The 22,010-nt window shown below is 41.7% G+C and overlaps 1 protein-coding gene across 1 annotated transcript in view; it reads left to right on the top strand.

Moving 5' to 3' along the window:
• Window positions 1-11,777: 11,777 nt before the first annotated feature.
• The window catches only part of MID1 (midline 1), a 205,073-nt gene continuing 194,840 nt past the window's right edge, over window positions 11,778-22,010 (top strand). Inside the window, exon 1 of the mRNA XM_035114514.3 lies at window positions 11,778-11,916. The gene's annotated coding sequence lies outside the window, so the exon portion shown is untranslated. The remainder of the gene's footprint in view (window positions 11,917-22,010) is intronic.

Below are 22,010 nucleotides of genomic sequence, written 5' to 3'. Positions count from 1 at the left end.
AGGTGAGCCTCCATGGGGAGAGCATTCCACAATTGGGGAGCCCCTCTAAAAAAGGCCAGTTCTCGTGTTCTCACCCCCCCGAACCTCTCATGGAGGGGTCTCAGGAAGGGCCTCAGATGATGATTGCAGGGTCCGTGTTGGTCCATATGGAGAGATACAGTCCTTGAGATACAGTATTGTGGTCCTGAGCTGTTTAAGGCTTTATAGGTTAAAAACAGCACTTTGAGTTGTGCCTGGAAACTAATTGGCAGCCAGTACAGTCAGGCCAGAATTTACATTATATGTTCAAACTGTCCTGCCCTGGTGAACAACCTAGCCCCTGAATTCTGCACCAGTGGAAGTTTCCAGATTGTCTTCAGAGGCAGCTCTATGTATAACATGTTGCAGTAATTTAACCTAGAGGCTATCCCTGTCCAGACAGTGGTGCAGCTGGGCCACCAGCCCAAGACGATGGAAGGCACTCTGTGCTACTAAGGTCACTTGAGCCTCAAACCAACAGCAATGTATCCAGACGTTACTCCAAGGTGTGTACCTACTCCTTCAGAGGGCGTGCAACCCAATAAAAAACAGGCAACTTCCCTCCACCTGGTCTAGGGAACCGCCCATTAGCAGTGCTTCAGTCTTAACTGGGTTGAGCTCCAGTTTATTGGCTCTCATCCAGTCCATTACCAAGGCAAGTCAATGGTCCAGCACATCCATTGCCACACCTGCAGGTGCAAAGGAGATCTAGAGGTGTGTGTCGCAAGCATATTACTGACAACATATTAAGAAATTCTAATGAGGCAGTCATATGAAGTCTAGAAAATGGAGCATCATTTGCTGCCTTTTTTTTGGATTAAAAACAACTTGGAGAATATGACATACCTCTAGACCGTGGGTACATGATAATTGCTGTTACAGGGATGTTGGGAATAATACAAATACTACTTTGTCAGTTGTCACTATAACTATGGAATTATCACTTTAAAAAAAGTTTCCTTCTGACCATACTCCTCTCCATCCCCCACAATGTTTGTACATGCATGTCTGCTAATTAAGGATAACACTTCATGCATGCTTTGATGGTGTTTCCTGCTTGGCAGGGGGTTGGACTGGATGGCCCTTGTGGTCTCTTCCAACTCTATGATTCTATGATTTAAGAAGTGGGCTTCAGCCCATTTTTGCTGCAAGAAACTACCCTGCTTGTATGATTCCACCCTCCCCCCACTGTATTAATTCTGAATGAACTAAGTCTTTCGTACACCTGTTGGGCATACAGTCTCTCCATCTGTTCTGCACCTTCCACTGGCTTCCTCATATCATCTGAGACATTGTGGAAGATGGTGTCCAGAGTATATAATAAGACCTTCTACCATATAACGTAACTTTCAGAGGCATTTTGCCAGTTGATAGTTATTTGTATGTATGTTTAATTACAAACTGCTTTAGCAAATCATATAATATCTGCAAGCATGTACTAGTTAAATGTTCCTCATGGGCAAGCTTTCCCTCATGCGCTGTTTCCCCTCATTTTCAGAACTGCAAGGCGCAATAAGCTGTGCTCTGCAAGAAATTTAATTTGTTCTTTATGCACGAGATTGATAGGTCAAATCTTTTCATGGATTAAAATAGCATTTATAATCTACTTTGGATCACAGTCCTGGCCCTTTCCTTTCCTTTTTGTATATTGGCAGCTTTTGACAATATAATAAATCATGCAGAAGGGACATTAATTTTGAAGAGACACTGCTGGGTTACTGTGAGCTCTGTTTTGGCACAACTGATGTATTCTGATGCTCACAACAATTTCATTCCACTTGATTTCTTTTTCTTTACATATAGCTTTTCCGGGCTCTTTATTCAGATTGTATTATACTCTGTGCTTTTGTTAAAACTAGGCTGGCCACATAAGATGGCAAGTCATCCTTGCCATGATGTTTCATCCCTAAGCATCATTTTGTTCTTGCAGGAGTCTCCTGGGAACTTGTATTGGGACACTGAGTAGGCACCAAACGATACTCTCATCCACGTCAATGGAATTTTAGTGAAGTGTAGCTGCTTCCAAGGTCACTGTGGAACAGACTGTTTTCTTCTGGTCTCTATGTAGGATGATTCTCCTGCTTTCTCTCCCTCCTGTCACTATATATAGCATTCTTTCCTTGGAGGCAGCTTTAAAGTGGTGGTGCCTCTTTAATGGTTTGTTTTCACCTCAGCAAAGGGCATCTCCCACGTGACACTGATAGGTCTCCCCAGCCATCAAAATGTCTCCTTGTGGCAGGCTCCCTCTAAGCCTTTCAAGCATTGTATGTCTTGCTTCTGTGGCTTCTTGGCTTGTCGTATGTGTCAGTCCGAAAAATCAAAATACAGTTCTACCCATACCAGAAATGTGGTTCAGGTCCTAAATAGCCTAAAAAGAGAAAGTACTCAAATTTAGGGAAGGCCCTCAGTGGTAGGATCAGGGCAGGCCCACTCATGAGACAGCAGATCCTGATATCAATATTTGTTCCCTTTCTTTCCTGGTGGAGGGTTGGGTGTGCCATTTTGGGGTCTTCCTCAGGTGCCATAATTTGTTGGGCTGGCCCTGGGTAGGATATCTGCTTTGCACGCAAAGGGCACCTGGCATCTCCAGGTAGGACTGGGAATACCTGCCTGTCTGAAACCCGAGAAACCAGCTTCCAGGCAGTGTAGCATCCTTACTCACTATGAGGCAGTTTCCTATGCTTATTTTATTCAGCTCCAGGATATTTCTTTCCTAAGCAGGTAGGAGGGCATAACCTCCCCCAATACCTTTCCTTACCACCTTCCAGTGTGCAAAGCAGTTTCGTCATTCCAACAACCAATGAAGTGACTTCTAGATTTTCTTGTTCACACATGGGACCATGATCCAGAGACGTATTTTAGGCTGCTCGAGAGTTGTTACTACAAGTGAATGCAGAAGTGGGTGGGGTCTGTCATTTTCCCTCACCTTTGCCTCTTTACTCCATTTCATTTCTTTGATCCAAAGGTTTGAACACCTACAACACCTCAGGAGACTGGTGCTTCAGGCCAAATTACTAGTTGTAGTTTGTAGTTTCAGCATATTCTTTACATAAGTGATCAAATGAAGAAAACAACCTGTGTGAACTAACCTGAGAAACGCCACTACTCTGTGCTGTGCATTGTCAGGAAGAATGATTTGGCACTCTTTGTTTCTGATGGCTCCAACATGGTGAAGAGAATACCTACACCTGTCAATCTTCTCTCTGCCACACAGCCATTACAAAAGCATAGAGAGAAATCATATTTTCCTTCATAACTGGGAAAACTATGTGCATTTTCTTTTGTAAGAAATCACAGGGCTAAGGATTGTTGCTGCATGGTTATCTCATGCCAATGCTGTGGCTGTGCTTAGAAAAGTCAGGAAATGCATTGCATGCATAAATCCATAAGGGCTTCTTGTCACATTAGAGTGCAGATTAGCTTTTCAATTTTGCAAGGCTGCAATAAACAATAATGGCAAAGACTTAAAACTTTGCTGACTTACCTGGAAGGCTGATACACACACACACACAGAGAGAGAGAGAGAGAGAGAGAGAGAGAGAGAAGGGGGGCCTTCTAAATCTGCATAGCTCCTCCACTAAAGTCAGCAGCCTCATGCTGATGTACATTGTAAAGAATCTAGGTCAGGGTATTTGGGTTTTCTGTGGTGGTAATCAACAATGTGACATTCCTAATTAAACATATGCATTCATTCCTTAGGTGATTAATCTCAGATTCAAAACAAAGAAAGAAATCTGAGACTTTCCCTTTCCTTGAATTATAAAGCTGCCTTTCTTTTCTTACTGCTTTCCTTCCCACTTAATGCTTTTGTTTAAATCTCCATTCATTGTTCTGCGTTGAGGTAAGTATCTGGAATTTAATAGAGTTGCAGGAAGGAAAAGTGCTCTGTTTATTTTTAAGAGAGAAAAAAAGGAAGGAAATCAGAATATACATTTTCAATAATAGAAAATGTGCTATGTAGAAGTTAAATTCACACACGGCTCTGTATCCACTTGTTTAGATGTCGCAGAAAATGAAGCATGTATACCATTCCTTTCCACTAACAATCTTTCCTCCCCCCGCCCCCCGCCTTTTAGTCAGATTTTAGTAGGCTCATATGTGGTATGTTGTATAAGCTACAAATTTCTTGGCTTTGTCAGATTATATAAGCACTTAAAAATTGTGCATATATGAATTCATAATACAATGAGTGTGTATGTGTGTGTGAGAGAGGGGGAATTGGGGAAAGGGTGGGCAAATAATTCACCTAAATTCCATTTAAAAAAAAATCACAATCAATTAAATATACATAGGCTTGAGCAAAGAGAAAAAGGAATAAATTCTACAGACCTATGTCACGAATGGAAGAATATTTTGTTATAAACCAGGGGTGTATTCACACGTGCCCAATGACATTGTGGATGTGTGTTTACTAAGATCGCAACCACCACTTCCTTCTTTACTCACCAGAGGTAGGTGTGGGAAGGAAAAGGCTAATCAAAGAGGAGTTTTCAAATGCTCATCCAGTAACCACACAAGGCGACTCAAGTCTAACTATACAGTTTCATGTCTCATTTTGGAAGAGAAAGCAAAATCATTTTTAGGTGTAAATTTTGAAGTCATGTGTTAAATAAATATGAGGTTCTAGAGATAGAGGACAGCAGTTAGGACTGGTAGGACAAACTTTTTCCCCCGTGGTCCATTGGGCCATGACAAATTAGGGCTATGGTTCAATAAGTTTGGAAGTAGGAGACAAGTGGAGAGAGAGAAAGTCACAGAGATAGTTTTAAAAGATGATGAACTAGGAAATAGGGGAGGGTATTTAATGTAGCTTTGAACTAAGTCTGTGGGGAGAAACGTATTGCATTCAGTCATTGCTATGCCGATGTATGCTGCACTGATACATTGACACAAAACAGCAAACCCTAAAATGGGCCAAGTGGAATTTAGAAGGCCCTCAAGCAGAAATGCTTGGGTGAAATACTGAGAAAGTTTTCAAGCCAAAAGCTGACATCTATTCCAGGGCAAATGGAAGACAACATCCACTCCACCCAGTAGTGGTTTCTAAAGCCAGCCAATGTATTCTTTTAGAAGAAGATGGACCATCTCTGTGTCTACGGAAGCATGTGGTGGGTGGAACTCTTGCCTTATAATTGTGGGATACAGAAACAGAAAACCAGGTTTCTTATGCTGAAGGATTTTTGAAGCATACTTGGTCTTCAGGGATCCTTGATCCAAGTAATTGCAACTTAGTCCTACTTTAGGCAATTACTCTAGAAACGTTCACATATGCAAGCATGCTGAGATTCAAACTTTTTAATGTTTAAATGATAGTATATTTCTGTACGTGCCAACTATTGTTACTAAAGCCTTATGAGGATTCAGATTCAGGTGACTAACATTGAGTCTGGATTGCATACAAAGACAGTGGAAGGCCTGGAATAAGTAGAAAGTAGTACAAAGTGGTGCTGTGGGTTAAACCACAGAGCCTAGGGCTTGCCGATCAGAAGGTCGGTGGTTCGAATCCCCACGACGGGGTGAGCTCCCGTTGCTTGGTCCCAGCTCCTGCCAACCTAGCAGTTCGAAAGCACGTCAAAGTGCAAGTAGATAAATAGGTACCGCTACATGCTGGCCACATGACCCGGAAGCTGTACACCGGCTCCCTCGGCCAATAACGCGAGATGAGCGCCACAAACCCAGAGTCAGTCATGACTGGACCTAATGGTTAGGGGTCCCTTTATTTTTACAGTACAAACTGCAAGTCATCTTGGGTGACGCTGATTGACTGAATTGGCCTTGGCTGCCCTGGTTAGTAACCTGTACCAGGAGAGGGATTGATGAGTGTGACCCTGCTATACACTTACAGCAGTTTTTGAAACTTGGCCATTGTATCCTCCAGAATTGACTGATCAGGATGGGTACTGGAGGCAATGAATTACAGTGGTTCCATTCATACCAGCAAACGATTGAGCTGCCACATTATGCAATGGCTGGAGCTTCCAGGGCAGCCTCAAAGGCAGCCTCACCTATAGCACAGTGCCCTAATCCAATCTGGAGGTGACCAAAACACTGGTTGAGCAGTGGTCAGTTTGGTGAAATATATTTGGATAGCTCAAGATGATATGTTTGCATCATTCCAACACAGCTAGTTTAGCTAGGTTGGAAATCCCTTTCAAACCTAAACGAAGACTCAGGGCCAATGCTTCAAACAAAATCCCATTTCATGCCCTTTCACAAACTAAAACTCCACCCCACTCAGAATGCCAGAATATTAACTTCGCAAATAATCAATTCCTATTCCTTATAGTCCATCTTCCCTTCTGATGGAAAATATGATTGCAGTGCTTGAAAAGTTGTAATTGCCTTTTCCTTTTCTGGAAATAATCAGAAGCCTCAAGTATGACATATATCTTGACTAGGATTCCTTAGGATTTGAGGTCTGTCCCATGGAAACCAAGAAAAAAAATTGCAGCTCAAATATCCTTTGGGAACAAACCATGAACCATTTGAACAACATATAATTACACATCATAGCTTGTTCTATCACCAGTCTTTTATTCTTCTTTTTTCATGGCAAAAGTTAAACAGGACACTCTGCTGAAAGTATAGGAAACACAGACTAAATTTCAGCTCTAGATTATGTTTCTGAAGGTCATTAATCTACCTAATTTCAAAGAAGGTTCCTTATGATTCAGTTGTTGTTGGGGATAGGAGCAGTATTTGGAACTCCAAATCAAGACCTGCAGTTGTGTCTCCTAAAGGAAGACACGTGTCTGGAGAGAATATTGCAATCAGGGCCAGCTCTACGGCCAGGCTGGGTGGGGGGGCGCCACGCAGCTGCGCCCGGCCGCCGGCCGCTCTGCCGCGCAGCGGCGCCATCGGCAGCAGCACTGCGCGCTAAGCCCGCCCGCCACGCAGCAGCGCCCTCGGTGGCCGCGCTGCGTGCTGAGCCCGCCCGCCCGCCCATCGCGCTGTAAAACGGGGTGGCGGGGGGATCCGTGGCACCACGACGCCAGGGCGCCAAAGGTGCTTAAGACGGCCCTGATTGCAATGACCATGGGACCTGCTAATAGTCCACTTTAAAGGATTAATCAGTGGTACTAACCTTCATTCTTCTTCAAATTCACTCCAAAATAACCTATTGCTGATTAAGGCTTTGGAATAGTTAACTATACATGTATACACTTGGATTTCTAAATTTCCTGAGGTATAATATTTTCCTTTACTGGTGAAGATCTGCTTTCTGCTTTCCTCTACTGTTCAAGCAAAATGTGTAGTGGAAGGAAGAGGTGGGTGTGTACGCTTAGCTTTATTAAGGCCAGTTATGCTATCAAACTAACACTTACTTGTTTCTGCTTCCAATTTTCTCAGGATAGCTTACCCAACTTTCCATGGGTATTGTCTGTTCTCAAAGCCTGAGGCATATGGTGCTGACAGTAAAATGTTTGCATACAAGCATAAACCTGTTCAGGTCACGAAGTCCAATCTACTCTGATTAAAAGGAAGTAATTTTATTTAATCCTTCACTTTTTGTGCATGAAATAAGGAGGTGTTAAAAAAATGGGATTAGAAATGAAACTTTTATGTAGGAATAGATATGACTGCCTGGAGTGTTCCCTGTTTCTTGAACTGAGTTCCCACCGGCAGTGCTTTCATTTTTATTGGCAAGCTCAAGTATAGTCCTTTATACTTAAGATTACCAGCAATTCAGGCATAGATCTCCACAAAAATAATTCTAGTGGGGGTTGTTGACTTGCCTATTTGCAGTCTTTCTAAAATTGAACCCCACACGCCATTACACGGTGCTGAAGAAAAGTCATGAGAAACAGTGGCGATTTACTGTATTTTATGGGATTGTACTTTTCAGAACTAACTTATTACAAATCAGGAGTGCCAACATTTCCCCGTGACCATGGGTGCCTGGCACCAAAATTTGTGAGTGCCCGGCCCCTTCATGGGGAATTTTGTGGGTGCTCGGACACCCAGGGCCCCAGGGTGTTGGCAAATTGCTTTATTTGCCCATTTAATAATAACAGAGTAGGGCACCACTGAACAGAAATACTGTTTTATGGATTCTAGAGATCGGCTTTGCTTCTGATCACAAGACAAACAATAAAATTTGATGTGCATGATGCGCACAGCAACTGGTAGGAAAGTTTTCTTGTCTTGGTGTTGCTTTATCCTGCTAATTGCTTGACTCACAAGACAATACTGTCTTTCACATAGCATTGGTATGTTGGATATTAGATGTTGTCTTTGCATGCTGTCACATAATTTTTTTATGATGGTTTTAATTGTGCAACTGTATTATGCACATCACATGTGCCGTTCAGATCACTTACACTGAGATTAAGTCTACGGGATAAGCAGTGCCATAGATGAATAACCATTGTATCCTTGTCCAACTAACTCAGTGGTTCTCATAGGGTGTGGTGCGCCACACTGGTGTGGCAGGAGAGGATGGGAAATGTGGTGGGAAGATTCAAGAACAATATTATATTTTGGGAATGAGTCATGTTCTTATGTAGCTGCATGGTTCATGTTCTGTGTTCATTTGGACTTGTTTCGGCAAGGCCACATACTCAAAATGGATCTGGATACCCAAACTCCACCTTGTGGAATCATAGAATTGTAGAGTTGGAGGGGACCCTGGGGTCCAACCTCCTGCATCTTCCCCATACGGGGATTGAACCTGCAGCCTTGGCATTACCAGAAAGGTTTGTTCCTGCCTCCAGAAAGTAATGAGAAGTGGGGAAATGAGGAGGCTCCCATTACGCAAAGAAGGCTTTGTACACTGGTGTTCAATTGGATGTTGCACATGCCCATCATCTCCGGTAACTAATGCAGAGGGTGTGTGTAATGATGATGATGATGATGATGATGATGATGATGATGATGATGATGGCCTCCAAACTTGATGGGAAGGCACTAGACCATTTCACAGTTCAGATGACATCATCGGGGACACAACTGGGCCTAGATTGCATCTGATTCAGGTTGGATTGTCTTCAGAATAATTAAATCAGGGCATCTGCTGGATACCTGAAATCAATTAATTTTTCCAAGTACCCATTGTCGACAGGATGTGTCTGGTCTGCCTGTCACCATTAATGAGTGCAGAAACAATGCCGCCCACCCTTTTTGATCAAACAAGCAGACCATTTGTGTGTGTGTGTGTGTGTGTGTGTGTGTGTGTGTGTGTGTGTGTGTGTTATAATACAGCTAAAAATACTAGTTGTAGATGGCCTGAAATCAGACTCTTTTCTGCTCCAGTTCATAGAGAGAAAGACTGAGATTTTTTCTTCTTCTTCTATAAATAAATGAGTCTATGGGCTAATTTGTTAAGGTTTCCCACATTCTTGTTTGATGGTGGGATGTGGCAGAAATAAAATCTCTGAATGTGACATTATCTGAGATACATTCCAGCCCATTTGGGAGAACTTGTTTATTGTATGTGATAGATGTTATAAAGAAATTTATCTCAGTGGACCTTCTAACTAAGGACTTCTGACAGAGTGAAGTATGTGGTTTCAGGACCGGACCCGTCATTTAATTAACAACAATGAGGAACAAACACTGAGAAGACTGTGGTGTGTGCATGCATGAAGTTAAACAACAAAGGTTTATCTGGTGTCTGCCTTCTTTTTTTTTCAAGGCACTATCTAATCTTTCTGTTAGCATTTCCGTTCTGTCTGTGGCTTCTTTTGGCATGGTATTCCATCACTGCCTCGTTGTTCTGATTAGGAAGCTTTTCTCTATCTAATCTAAACTGACTCTTCTTTAATGCAGAGTAATGTGTTTGTGCAGATAGTGCATTCCCTGGTCAAGCTTCAACTTCCTCTTCTATTGTTTCCTTCATCATACATATACATATATATATTGCTGGCATTGATTATTTATTTAGTTTTAGTTTTTTCTTCTTCCAGAAGCTTAGCCTTGGGGCTCCTTCTGCACCGTGAAAGCCAAATATTAATATCTTCGAGGAAGAGGAAATGATAGCTAAGTATAGCATCCATGAAAATGTACTAAAGATAGTGTTTGGGTGAAGTGCATCATAATGCGTTGATATTGAGATTTGATATCTTCCCACTTGAGAAAAGAACAGAGGCAGTAAGAGAGAAACTTTTGCACAGAGAGGCTTCGCTGGTCCTTTTAGGTCACCACATGTCAGAACATGTCTCTGTCACTGGTGCATCTCCTGAGTCATGGGCTAATGCTGCAGCAGAAAGAGAGGCTGACCTCTGAGCACTCTCAACTTTCCCCCCCAAGATGTTCCCATCATCATACCTCCTCCAGCTGTTCTCTCATTGCCAGCATTTCACCCACTATTTTGTTTCCTTTGAGTGTCCCATTGTTGTTCTCTCCTACAGAGCAGATGGACAACTGAAGCCTGCAGATAGTGACTTGCCTGGGGCAAGGCTTGAATCAATCTTTCACTAATCTAAATCACCAAAATATCCACACAGGGCAGGGGGGAGGGGTAGATGGAAGAAAAGAGGGGCCAGCAGGGGCCAGCAAACTTTTTCAGCAGGGGGCATAGCTGTCAAGTTCTCCCTTTTTAAAAGGGAAATTCCCTTATGCTGAATAAGATTCCTCATGAGAAAAGGAAAACTTGACAGCTATGGCAGGGGGCCGGTCCACTATCCCTCGGACCTTGTGGGGGGCCGAACTATATTTTGGAGGAGGGAAAAGAACAAATTCTTATGCCTCAGAGACGCATTTTAAATAAAAGGACACATTCTACTCATGTAAAAACACAAAAACACGCTGATCCCCAGACCGTCCACGGGCCGGATTTAGAAGGCGATTGGGCCGGATCCGGTCCCCGGGCCTTAGTTTGCCTACCCATGCACTACAGCAAACACATGGAAGGCACTTTAAATGGTTGAATGCTACATCTGGTGAAATATTAATCTGCTGACATATTCATGTACAGTAGCTTCCTACATGGATTGGGCAATTTCTCTACATACCATGGTGGACTTCAGTTTTTGCATAAATTCGCCCAAGCTTTGCAATGAGGTGCTTCAGGGTGTAGTACAATTTGCTGAAACCCGCACATTGTAGCTGCACTTCATACGTCAGACTTCTGGCTGGCTCTAAGTTTAAAAAGCAAGGTTTAAAAATGGGGGGGGAGACCAAAACAGCAGAGGAAGCATTGGCACGGGGGAAGGTGGTGCAGGATATGGTCTTAACACTTACAAGCATGTTTAATTACACATAATCCAATAGAAAATTAGTTTTGAAGTTGTTTTTATAAGAGCATTCTTTTTTTCTTTCTTTTTTTGTAGTGGATGCTTTATCTCATGATATGTCATCTCCCCTACTAACTGAAAACTATTTATTGAAAGAGGCACATTTGTTTAATGTCTGTAGGTAATCAATAGTAGTTTTACTCATCAAGGAGACCCATTGAAATCAATGCTTACTTGATTTCAGTGGGTCTACTCTAATGTTTAATGTAATGCAGTAATATCCATCACCCTAAGGCACACTTCCAAAGTTTTACCCATTTTGTAGTGGCTTCCAAGCAAATTGCATTTTATTAACTCATTTGGCATTTCTTGAGTTAACTGAAAATAGTTTTAAGTTACCTATTCTTCTCTGTCTTCTCCCTTCCAGGAATGCAATTTACAGTTATGTATATAAGGAAACCTGTTAGACTTAAATCAGCCCGGCTGGTGTTTAAGCTGTCTAGAGAGACAAGTAAGCAAGCAGCCCACACCCTGCAAAGTGGGAGTGATTGGTAGGCTGGACAGAGCACAGCTTCCTGAATCAAACTGACTACAAAACCGTTCAGCTGGTCCTAAGAGAAACAACACAGACCAGGAACACACACACAAGAACCCCTATCAAGTTTTTACAACAGAACTTCTGGAAAATAGAATCATCTGGCACAAAAGAATAATGGAGGAAGAGGTAAGATACTTGAGCTTAGTGTATAATCTTTGTTTTCAAAGTAGAGGAGGGAAATATCAGATTGTCTAGTTCTTTTCTTACAGCTGTGATTTTTTTTAAAAAAAAATACTAGAATGGCTTGTGTGTGTTATAAATATCTCCAGACAGTTTATAGTGGTTGTGCTCAGCACCAGCTGTGTGGGCAATCAGTTGTTCTGGCTTATCTGGCACCCCATGCGCTTCTAATTATGCTGCACTTTCTTTTCCAAAGAGACAACAAACTTTCTTATCTTAGATATGGCATCTGAAGGGGGGGGGGGAGGAGGATAACATGTGAAATTGCCAGACAAAGACAATGATTTGGACATTGCATCTTTCGGTTTGGAATTCCAAGGGAATTTTCCTTGAATCTGGAGAAAAGTAAAAAATCCCAGTCTTGGAGAACAAGCATCGGTATCCTTTTTCTGCTGCACAGCATTTCCTACTACTTGCATGCAGAAAAAACAAGTAGCAACTATTTCTAAATATTTTGGGGCTATGTAGACTGACTGAAGTGTCGGGAGAGTTGTGAGCGAAAGGGATTCTTTAACTGTTTTCTTTCTAGAGCACCAAGTGGCATACAAAAAAAACTATTCCAAAACAGGTGCAGGGCTTTTAATAGTGTGATACGTTTTCTTTCTCTCTAAGATTTAATTATAAGCCTTGAAGAACCACATTAACTGTATTGTAGGCTTTGATTCCATGAAGTGCTGAGAAAAGAAAATACAGTGTTAATATTCCTGAAAAGTAGTATCTGTTAAGCAGTTGGTAGTATTAGCATTGTCACAACGTTCCCTTTCTTACCACTAAGGATTTTTCTGTCTATGAATGCCTATATAATAACTAGGCAACAGAACTGGAAGCTTCATGATACCTGTGGAGTTTAAAATAAAAATTCAGAATAAAGGACAAGAGCAATTTAAATGTAATTATTAATCTAAGTCATATTCATAAATATCTATCTATCTAGCATTAATAAACTCCTGCAATTCAGAATGAATGAATTAATGCTGTATTTTCTTTTAAGAGTTTCTGCAGAGGAGCGGTGTGACTTAGTTGTCTTTGGAAATGAAATGAAATTGTGACTGGCTATGCGTCCCCCCAATTGATGTGCATTCATAGGCATTGAACAAATAAAATAAATGGATCTTTTGTCTAGGGCAGTATATGAAAGTAATATTGGGATTACACGCAAAGCTGATGGATTGCTGACCACCAAATATAATAACTATGCGCAGTAATGTGTTTCTGATTTCAACCTCTTTGTTTGTACAATGCCATTTATTACAATGGAATTTGTCTGCAGTAAAAAATCTGGAACCTGAGAACTAGAAGTTTCCTAACTGTAAATGTACTTCATGCGTTTCTGCAGGGGTCCCCAGACTTACCGGCGTTTGGGCCGGTTCCCACCGCGCCGATCGCGCGGCGGGCCAGAGGACGGGGGAGCGCGCGCCTGTGCGCATGCGCACGGGCGCTTACTGGCGCAGCAGCACGCTTCCAGGGTGGAAAAAGCGCCAAAAATCCGTTGTGCACATGCGTATGGGCCTCCCCCGACCCGGAAGTGCACCAGAAATGACCTCTTCCGGGTCGGGAGAGGCCCATACGCATGCGCACAAAGGATTTTCGGCGCTTTTTTCCGACCCAGAAGAGCCTGCGCGCCATAAGAGCGGGCGGCGGGCGTCATCGCGGGCCGGATTGGCAGGCCAATTGGGCCGCATCCGGCCCCCGGGCCGTAGTCTGGGGACCCCTGCGTTTCTGGGTTGGTTTTTATTGTGCTCCAAAATGATTAATGTAAAATGTTTTATTTATGTAAGACATTTCTATACAATCCTTCATCAATGATTCCATGGCAGTGCACAACAGTGCAAGTAGGTTTCCAATGAAATTGACACAAAATACAATAAAATAATCCAAATCCATATTAAACAATCCAATTCCTATTAGTTGCTAAAGAGAAATGTTGATAAATCATGCTTTGTTACACTAACTGGAAGCCACCATTGACATATTCACCTGGAATCGAGGATCTTCAACATCTTGAGGATCTTGGCTTCACAGGAAACATTTTAAAAAATCCACGGAGAACAATTTTTTAATTACTGAAAATATGATTGAGTGGGAAATGATACCTTTGAGAGCATGACCTCACAGCATACCATAATCACTTGTGGTTGTATCCAATGATGTCTTTGCCTTAGTGGAAATCAGTTCTGTTTGTGGAAGGTGATACCCTCAAAACTTCTACTGAGGTTTGGGGAGCCTCTAGATTCTAGAACATGGCAGAGAAGGCTACAGTAGCTAGGGTGGAGTGGCAAAAATCGGGTGTGCTGCGCTGACAGTGTTAGGTATACCCCTTTGGCTCAGTACAACAATGGTAGAAAACCTGTGGCTCTCTAGATGTTATTGGACTACATCTCCAAGCATCCCTGTCCACAGTATTGTGTGTAGTTGCAATGGAGTCTGCTGGTGGCTTTGCAAGTATTGCATATATTTAACAGAATTTGTATACTGCTTAATTGTAAAAAACCAACAACCCCTCTAATCAAATGTTGATTGAGGGTTGTGATGATTCTGAATGAGGTCTCCAGCCTTTTTCTGCACACCTCCTGAAGAAATAAGGATGGAAATGGGGGTTTCTTAACTTCCGAGACCTGGATGCTCAGTTATGATGGCAGTGGCCACAAGCTGGGTTTTTTTATGAATCATCTTATACTCAGAATGTATCCTGTCCTGAAAGAAAACCCAGACTTAGTTTTAGTTTGATGCAATGGGCCTTGAGTGGAGCTGCTTCTGAAAATTGTCTGGAAGCTTCAGCTGAATTAGCACACAGCTGGGGTGGCAATGATGGAAGCTGCCTGTTCAGGCCATATAACACCAGTGCTTTCTCAGCTTCACCAATTACTAGTTTTCTTCTAGGCTCAGGTGAGTGTGCTTGCTCTCACATTTTTAAATCCTGAAACAGTTCGGGACCAGAATATCCTAGGAATGGCATTGCTCCATAGGTACCTGTGTGGAACTTCAGTTACCCTACAAGGACACTCCTTTGGGTACCACTAGCTCTTATGGAATGCAAGTAAGTAGCCAGGAAAGAGCCTCTTCTGTTGTGGCATCCAGGAACCTTGCATAGCTTCTGTAGAAATATGTCTTGGCTCTTCTTGCTGTCTGAATTTAGGCAAGCAGAAAAAAAATCATTTTATTTAGACAGACTTTTTCAGGACTCTCATTATGTATCTGTTGCTATTCATTTTAACAGCTTTTGTCAAAACCGGTTGTTTTATTGTTATAGTTCATTTTTAAGATGTGCTTTATTGTGTGCGGTATCCTTTAAAATTGATTTCTTGTACATATTTTAATGAAAGTGGGATATTAATGAAATTATAGTAGGAATAATGCTTTGCTATTTATGTACAGAGCCATATCTAGAAGTACGTTTGGTCAGTCGTGCAATGTCTGACAAATGTTTAGCCACTAGGTGTCTTAAGTGGGCTAGAAATTAAGATGATTGGGGGGAAAAAGTAATTATTTCAGTGGGTTGGTGTTTTTTTAATTCTTTTGAACTATAGTAATATTCTCCAGTTTCTACATCTATATAGGACAGAAACTTTGCACTCTTTTGTGAGTTGTTCAAAATGGCAAGATCCGATAAACACTCTCCTTTCTCATTTTTTGCAATAATGTGCGAAAGATGGAGTTTTTCCACCTCTGGAGTTTGGGCATCTCCCTTCATGGAATGTCTGCCTTGCTCTCCTGCATCTTACATTGCACTGGTGAAATAATGAAGTGTGAATTACTTGTTGCTTCCTCTTTTGCAAGTTCCTGCCGTGTCCCTTTAACTGTTAGCTGCAGTTCTCTGGGTTTAAGACTATAGAGTCTTAGTAAAACGCCTATACAGTATCTGACCAGGGGTATGAGAATGGCTGCTTAACTAGTCCAGAGGTGGGCAGAGGCTGTGGCCCAGTGAGGCAACCCCTCACATCCCCAGGGGGAGAAGATGACTTTGCCATGGCAGCTGGCCATTGGGGCACTTCCCTGACGGGTTGCCCTCCTGAAGTTTGAATATGCCCTATCAGGGGCAAGCTGATGGGCAGAGCCTGGGTGGCGAAGTCATAGATGATTTTAAAATAATTTGTATACTGCTTATAAGCCAAAATATGTGCATCTAAGGCATGCAATATCCATGCCATATTGATAAATGAAGGTGATAATTGTGATTTTGATCAGAAATAATGTGGGCCCATACAGAGAGCCATATTTTATGTTGTGCTTTAGGGAAACCTGATACTGTAATGTACCTTAATACCAGCATTTTCCTGACCACTTTGCCTAAACCAGTAGCTTTAGGAAAAAAATAATATAACAGCCTGATCTGTCTCAGAAGGAATTAAGGTCACGAGATTATTATTATATTCATTCTGAGGAAGGCAACTAGCCATAATACAGAGTATTATGGGAATGCAGTTTCTTAAACTGTGCTAACCCTATAGCTTTCCTCCATAAGCCTTGGGTAATATATATTTTAAAGTAAGATTCATCTAAGTACTAAAACATTAATATTTTTTAATAGTTCTGATAGAAAGGCAGCTTTCAACTTGCAATATAATCTGTGGAGCAGAATTGCAATCTAGTTTTATAAATTGATTTCTGATCACGAGGCATTGGGTTCTCTGATTTCTGACTCAATCTTTGTGAAATATGAAATGCAGCACTATTGTTGAAAGCTACCCTAGCAAAAAGAATATGAAGCATTCTGGTGCCATGTCCCAACAGACCTCCTGAGTTCATGTAGGCACTTGAGGCACCGTCTTTATAGTTGTCTAAACATGAGGCAAGGCTGAAGGGAGAGAAAATCTCTTTGATATGACAGACTGAGCTTTAACATATGACTGGTTGAGATTTTTGTTTATGTGCCAGGCCGTGAACCTCTATTCTTTGTAGCTATTGCTGTTTATGGGAAAGCTGCAGTACTGCAGTTAGTTAATTTTATACTCTGAATAGGATGAGTATTGCAGGGGGCACTTTTTAGATGGAAATACAGTTGTACCTCGGATCCCGAATGTCCTGGAGCTCGGACATTTTGCATTGCAAAATTTGGAGAAATGCAGGTTTCAAAGGATGAGTGTGTTTCACTTCTCAAATTGTTTTAGGAAGTGTGAATTAGGTTAATTCACCTTTAATGATGAACTGAACCAAATGTCCTCCCCATTCCTAATCTAGGGTTGTATTCAACCTAAAAGCTGGTATTTGTAGACAAACATATTGCTGCCCTATCCATCAAACCTATCCATTCTTAAGGAAATCAGCCCTGAGTGCTCCCTGGAAGGACAGATCGTGAAGCTGAGGCTCCAATACTTTGGCCACCTCATGAGAAGAGAAGAATCCTTGGAAAAGACCCTGATGTTGGGAAAGATTGAGGGCACTAGGAGAAGGGGACGTCAGAGGACAAGGTGGTTGGACAGTGTTCTCGAAGCTACGAACATGAGTTTGACCAAACTGCGGGAGGCAGTGCAAGACAGGAGTGCCTGGCGTGCTATGGTCCATGGGGTCACGAAGAGTCGGACACGACTAAACGACTAAACAACAACAAACATATTGCTGCCCTACTTAATAGCATTTTTCAAACACTGGGGCATGATTTATAATGTGGTTGCAAGATATAGAGATCAGTACTCGTTTCTTCCCTATCTACCACTTTATGCTTTTTTTTTTTAGGTAGCAGGTAGCAGCTTTAAAATTACTTCCTCGGTGTATAATGTCATAGTTCGATTTTCTGTTAGGACACAATTTATGCATCAGATAATTGTAATTTTTTCACTTGCTATTGAATAATGCCACATAGCAGTTTGAAATGCTCTGTCTCTTGCCAGAGTTATGCAGCTGCGCTTAAAACTCTGCTGGCCAACTCAGTACTGTATATAATATGTTTTGTTTCTGAAACGCTGCCATATTACCTCCATTAGCACAGTGGTTGGTTTGCAAACATCTGTTTGCTCTTATTTTGCCTATGCTTCTTCAGATCTGTTTCTACATGACGTAAATCAGTGGCATTTGACTGGGATGTGTGATTTGTTTGCTAAATAAAATGTTAAGAAATCGAGCGAAATAGCTACCCTGGAGCAATGACATGAATAGACACATACAGGGGGAAAGATGCTGATTGTGTGTGATGTCTTTCATGAGTTAAGATAGTCACGTGATTATCCATTTAGAAATAATTATTGGCCTCAGAAAACCCAGACCTAACCAGAGAAAGGATAAACAAAATCAAGGAAGTGGAATATATATACATATATGTGTATGCATGCTTAGATGCAAAAGATTTTTGTTCATGGAATATCTTTTCACTGTCAGAAGCTGCACTGCATAGTCATTGCCAGCTCTGCAGGATGGCTGGAAGTAAACCCAGTTGTGTTGGAGGTGATGTAGTGTTGCCAGACCAACTCCCAGAAGACAGCAGACAGAATTTCGGGAGGAGCTTGCTGCAAACATTGGCCAAGAGACAGAAGAAAGGATATTTTTGTGACCCAACGGACATCTGTTTAAGTAAAACACCTGGGATTCTATAGGGAGTTTTGATACCTTAGTTGCACATCTTTGCTGGGAGCAGTCTATTAAGATCTTGGTAAGAGATTCTAGCTGTCCAGGGGATGATGCCAAAACTGTGGATGTGTAGATGAGATACTATACAGGCCCAGTCAATGGACCTCAGTTTTGTTGATTTTTTTTAAAAAAAATTCCCCATGCATAAACTATGTACACTGCAAAGTTCTAAAGGCACGCAACTTGTGTTATATATCAACGTTCTTACTGTTCCAGTAACTAATGAAGGATGATAAACATAATTGTGTGCAGTTTCCTCTTACATAACTGTCCACTTTTGCTGTTATGGAGGTCATTTATGTATGTTCAATTCTGCATGGAGTTCAATTTTTTTCCTGGCACTTTGCATACATATATATATACATATATATATATTATACACACACACATACACACACACACACACACACACACACACACACAATATCTTAGCTGTTTGACCTTAATATAATATTAAATGTCTCCCTCATATCTATCTATCTAATTGCAAAGGCTAAAAGAAAGTGAGTTATATAAGCTTGTGGTCACTTTAATTGAAAAGGAAATCAAAAATTATGTGCTATGGGACATAACCATCATGAATGATAATGGGCATCAACATGTGTCCTGCATTTCGAATAAATAGAGTCATATCTGCTGATAATTTTCCTGAGATTGGCTAGGGTGATTTGCCATCTGGTCATTATTTCCAGAAACTTTTCTTTTAAGTCTGAATACAAGAGGACTATGTTATTACGTTTCAATATCTATTCCCATTATACAAATATCAAAGGTTTGCCAGTATTTTAACCATATAGTTTTGCTTACTCTGTCTTGCCTTCTGTGTCTTGGAGGCCATATAGACTTTTATCTTTACTTCAAAAACAAACAACTTTCCCCCAGATTCTGTCAATTCCCTTATTTAAAAGTAGACTTTTTCAATTAAGGGTCACATGCTTGGATCTTAAAATCAATTTCCTTACGTTTCCTGCCCTCTTTTCCCACTGTGTAAACCCTTGAAACTGCCCCCCAAGACTCTGCAGAACATAGGGGGCTGCTGCTGAACAAAGAGTAATGGGGCATGGTGGGGTGCTGCTGGCCTAAAGAGAGAATGTCCCCAGAATTTATGTGGCTTATTTAGCAGCTCTCCACATCCCATCCCACATGGTTCAACATAGCCCCTCCCAGACTTGGAGAGATCACAGGTAACTAACTGGTGGTAGAGAAACTTTCCTTCTGTAAACTTCCTTAGGTTATCTTAGTTTTCATTTTCAACCCAAAGTAGCATTTATCCTCCTGCATGCATGCTTAATCAAAACTGAGAAAATTGAGCTCTACTTAACAATATCTATGCGCTGTGGTTAAACCACTGAGCCTAGGGCTTGCTGATCAGAAGGTCGGCGGTTCGAATCCCTGTGACGGGGTGAGCTCCCGTTGCTTGGTCCCAGCTCTTGCCAACCTAGCAGTTCGAAAGCACGTCAAAATGCAAGTAGATAAATAGGAACCGCTACAGCGGGAAGGTAAACGGCGTTTCCATGTGCTGCTCTGGTTTGCCAGAAGCGGCTTTGTCATGCTGGCCACATGACCTGGAAGCTATACGCCGGCTCCCTCGGCCAATAATGCGAGATGAGCGCGCAACCCCAGAGTCGGTCACGACTGGACCTAATGGTCAGGGGTCCCTTTACCTTTAACAATATCTATATACTGATATTGATTAGCTTTCCATTTAAATTTTCCCAGTATTGCTCACTGTCTTTACTTTCCAGAAGCAACTGAAGAGAGAGTGTTGAAAGATCTGTTGCAGTGAATTTGGGGGATGGCAAGATGTGGGAGGGATCTTCATTGTATGAATTAAGAACAAGTGTTTGAATTGTCCTTTATTTCAGCCCATAAATTATGGCACGATTCACATACCGTAGTAGTCACTCTAGTTTGATGGCAACACAGATAAAGTGTGGTGTACTGGTTAAGAGCGGTAGACTCATAATCTGGGGAACCCGGTTCGTGTCTCCGCTCCTCCACATGCAGCTGCTGGGTGACCTTGGACTAGTCACACTTCTCTGAAGTCTCTCAGCCCCACCCACCTCACAGGGTGTCTGTTGTGGGGGAGGAGGGGAAAGGAGATTGTTGGTCGCTTTGAGACTCCTTCAGGTAGTGATAAAGCGGGGTATCAAATCCAAACTATTCCTCCTCCTCCTCCTCCTCCTCCTCCTCCTCCTCTTCTTCTTCTTCTTCTTCTTCTTCTTCTTCTTCTTCTTCTTCTTCTTCTTCTTCTTCTTCTTCTTCTTCTTCTTCTTCTTCTTCTAGAATAAATTCCTGGATTTTTTCCAAAGTGGATTATGTAATCATCAATCTATATATATATTTACTTCTAGCTTTAAACTATAAAACAGGAGAGTATTAGTTCAGATTTACGGATGACTTGCTTCTTGCATCAAATAAAATAATGCATTTAGAGAGATAATAGAAATGTTCAATGGAAATGATATTAGCAATAATTGCACATCTATTGAAAAATAATAATGATAAACAGTACCGGTACTACCCATTACATGGCATGCTGATCCGAAATCCTGGCAAGGCTGAGATGGGAGTTTGTAAGTATTTCTGTGACTCATCTCAACAGGAGAATTAAAACATAATTTAGGAAGTCGGCTGCATAACTGTAGCCCAAGGTCAGTCTGGAGTAAGTAGTGGGTCAAGGTCAAAACTGAGGAGTAAGCCTGAAAAAAACTGGAAATGGGAAGCAGCAGGCAGACAAGGAAGTTGGAAGACTGAGAAGGAAGCAGGTGGCAAGAGGAGCCATGGGTGGGTGGGAAGGTTAACAAAAAAGAGACTTTTCAAGATCCAGGATATGCTTTAGTTCAGGCAAAAAGCCAGCTATAACCTGGAAGTGCTTATAACCAGGCTAGTCGTTAAGAACCTATCAGGTGGTTGGAGGTGGGGCAAGGAGCCATGTTTGTGGCCTAGAAAGAATTCCCCCTTTTCTCTCTTGACTTTATACTTCATTCACTCTTGATATAAAGTGTGCTTATAACAGAGACCAGGAAGCACCTGATTCAAACCCTCATGCTGATGAACTAGTCAAATATAATTTGTTTGAAAGGTATGAGTATGAAAATACATCCATGAAGAGTTTGTGCAATGCAAGACACAGCCGTGCAAAAACACATATCCACCATAAAATATAACTTTAAACAAGGATGGGGGTGGAGAAGAGAAGTATTGTCTTCTGGCTATGTCTGGAATGTTGCGAGATGATGGCTGCGTGACAAAAAAACAATGAATAAAATTTGTTTTGGGGCTTAGGATACAGCACTGACTTGATACCATCAACAAATCTATACTTGACATGTCCCCTGTGGTCCTGCCACAGCACTGTCATTAATTACTGTGGTTTGTGTGGATCAATGTCCATCCTTTGCAGGGTATCCATTATATGTACTTGCTTTAGGCACCCGTGTTGTGGTCCTGTATGATTCAGGATAAAAATGATGGGG

Source organism: Zootoca vivipara, chromosome 4 (genome assembly GCF_965207765.1).
Source record: "Zootoca vivipara chromosome 4, rZooViv2.hap1.1, whole genome shotgun sequence".
Taxonomy (NCBI): Eukaryota; Metazoa; Chordata; class Lepidosauria; order Squamata; family Lacertidae; genus Zootoca; species Zootoca vivipara.
The sequence above is the reverse complement of the archived record's forward strand: the minus strand, read 5'-3'. Positions and strand labels throughout refer to the sequence as shown.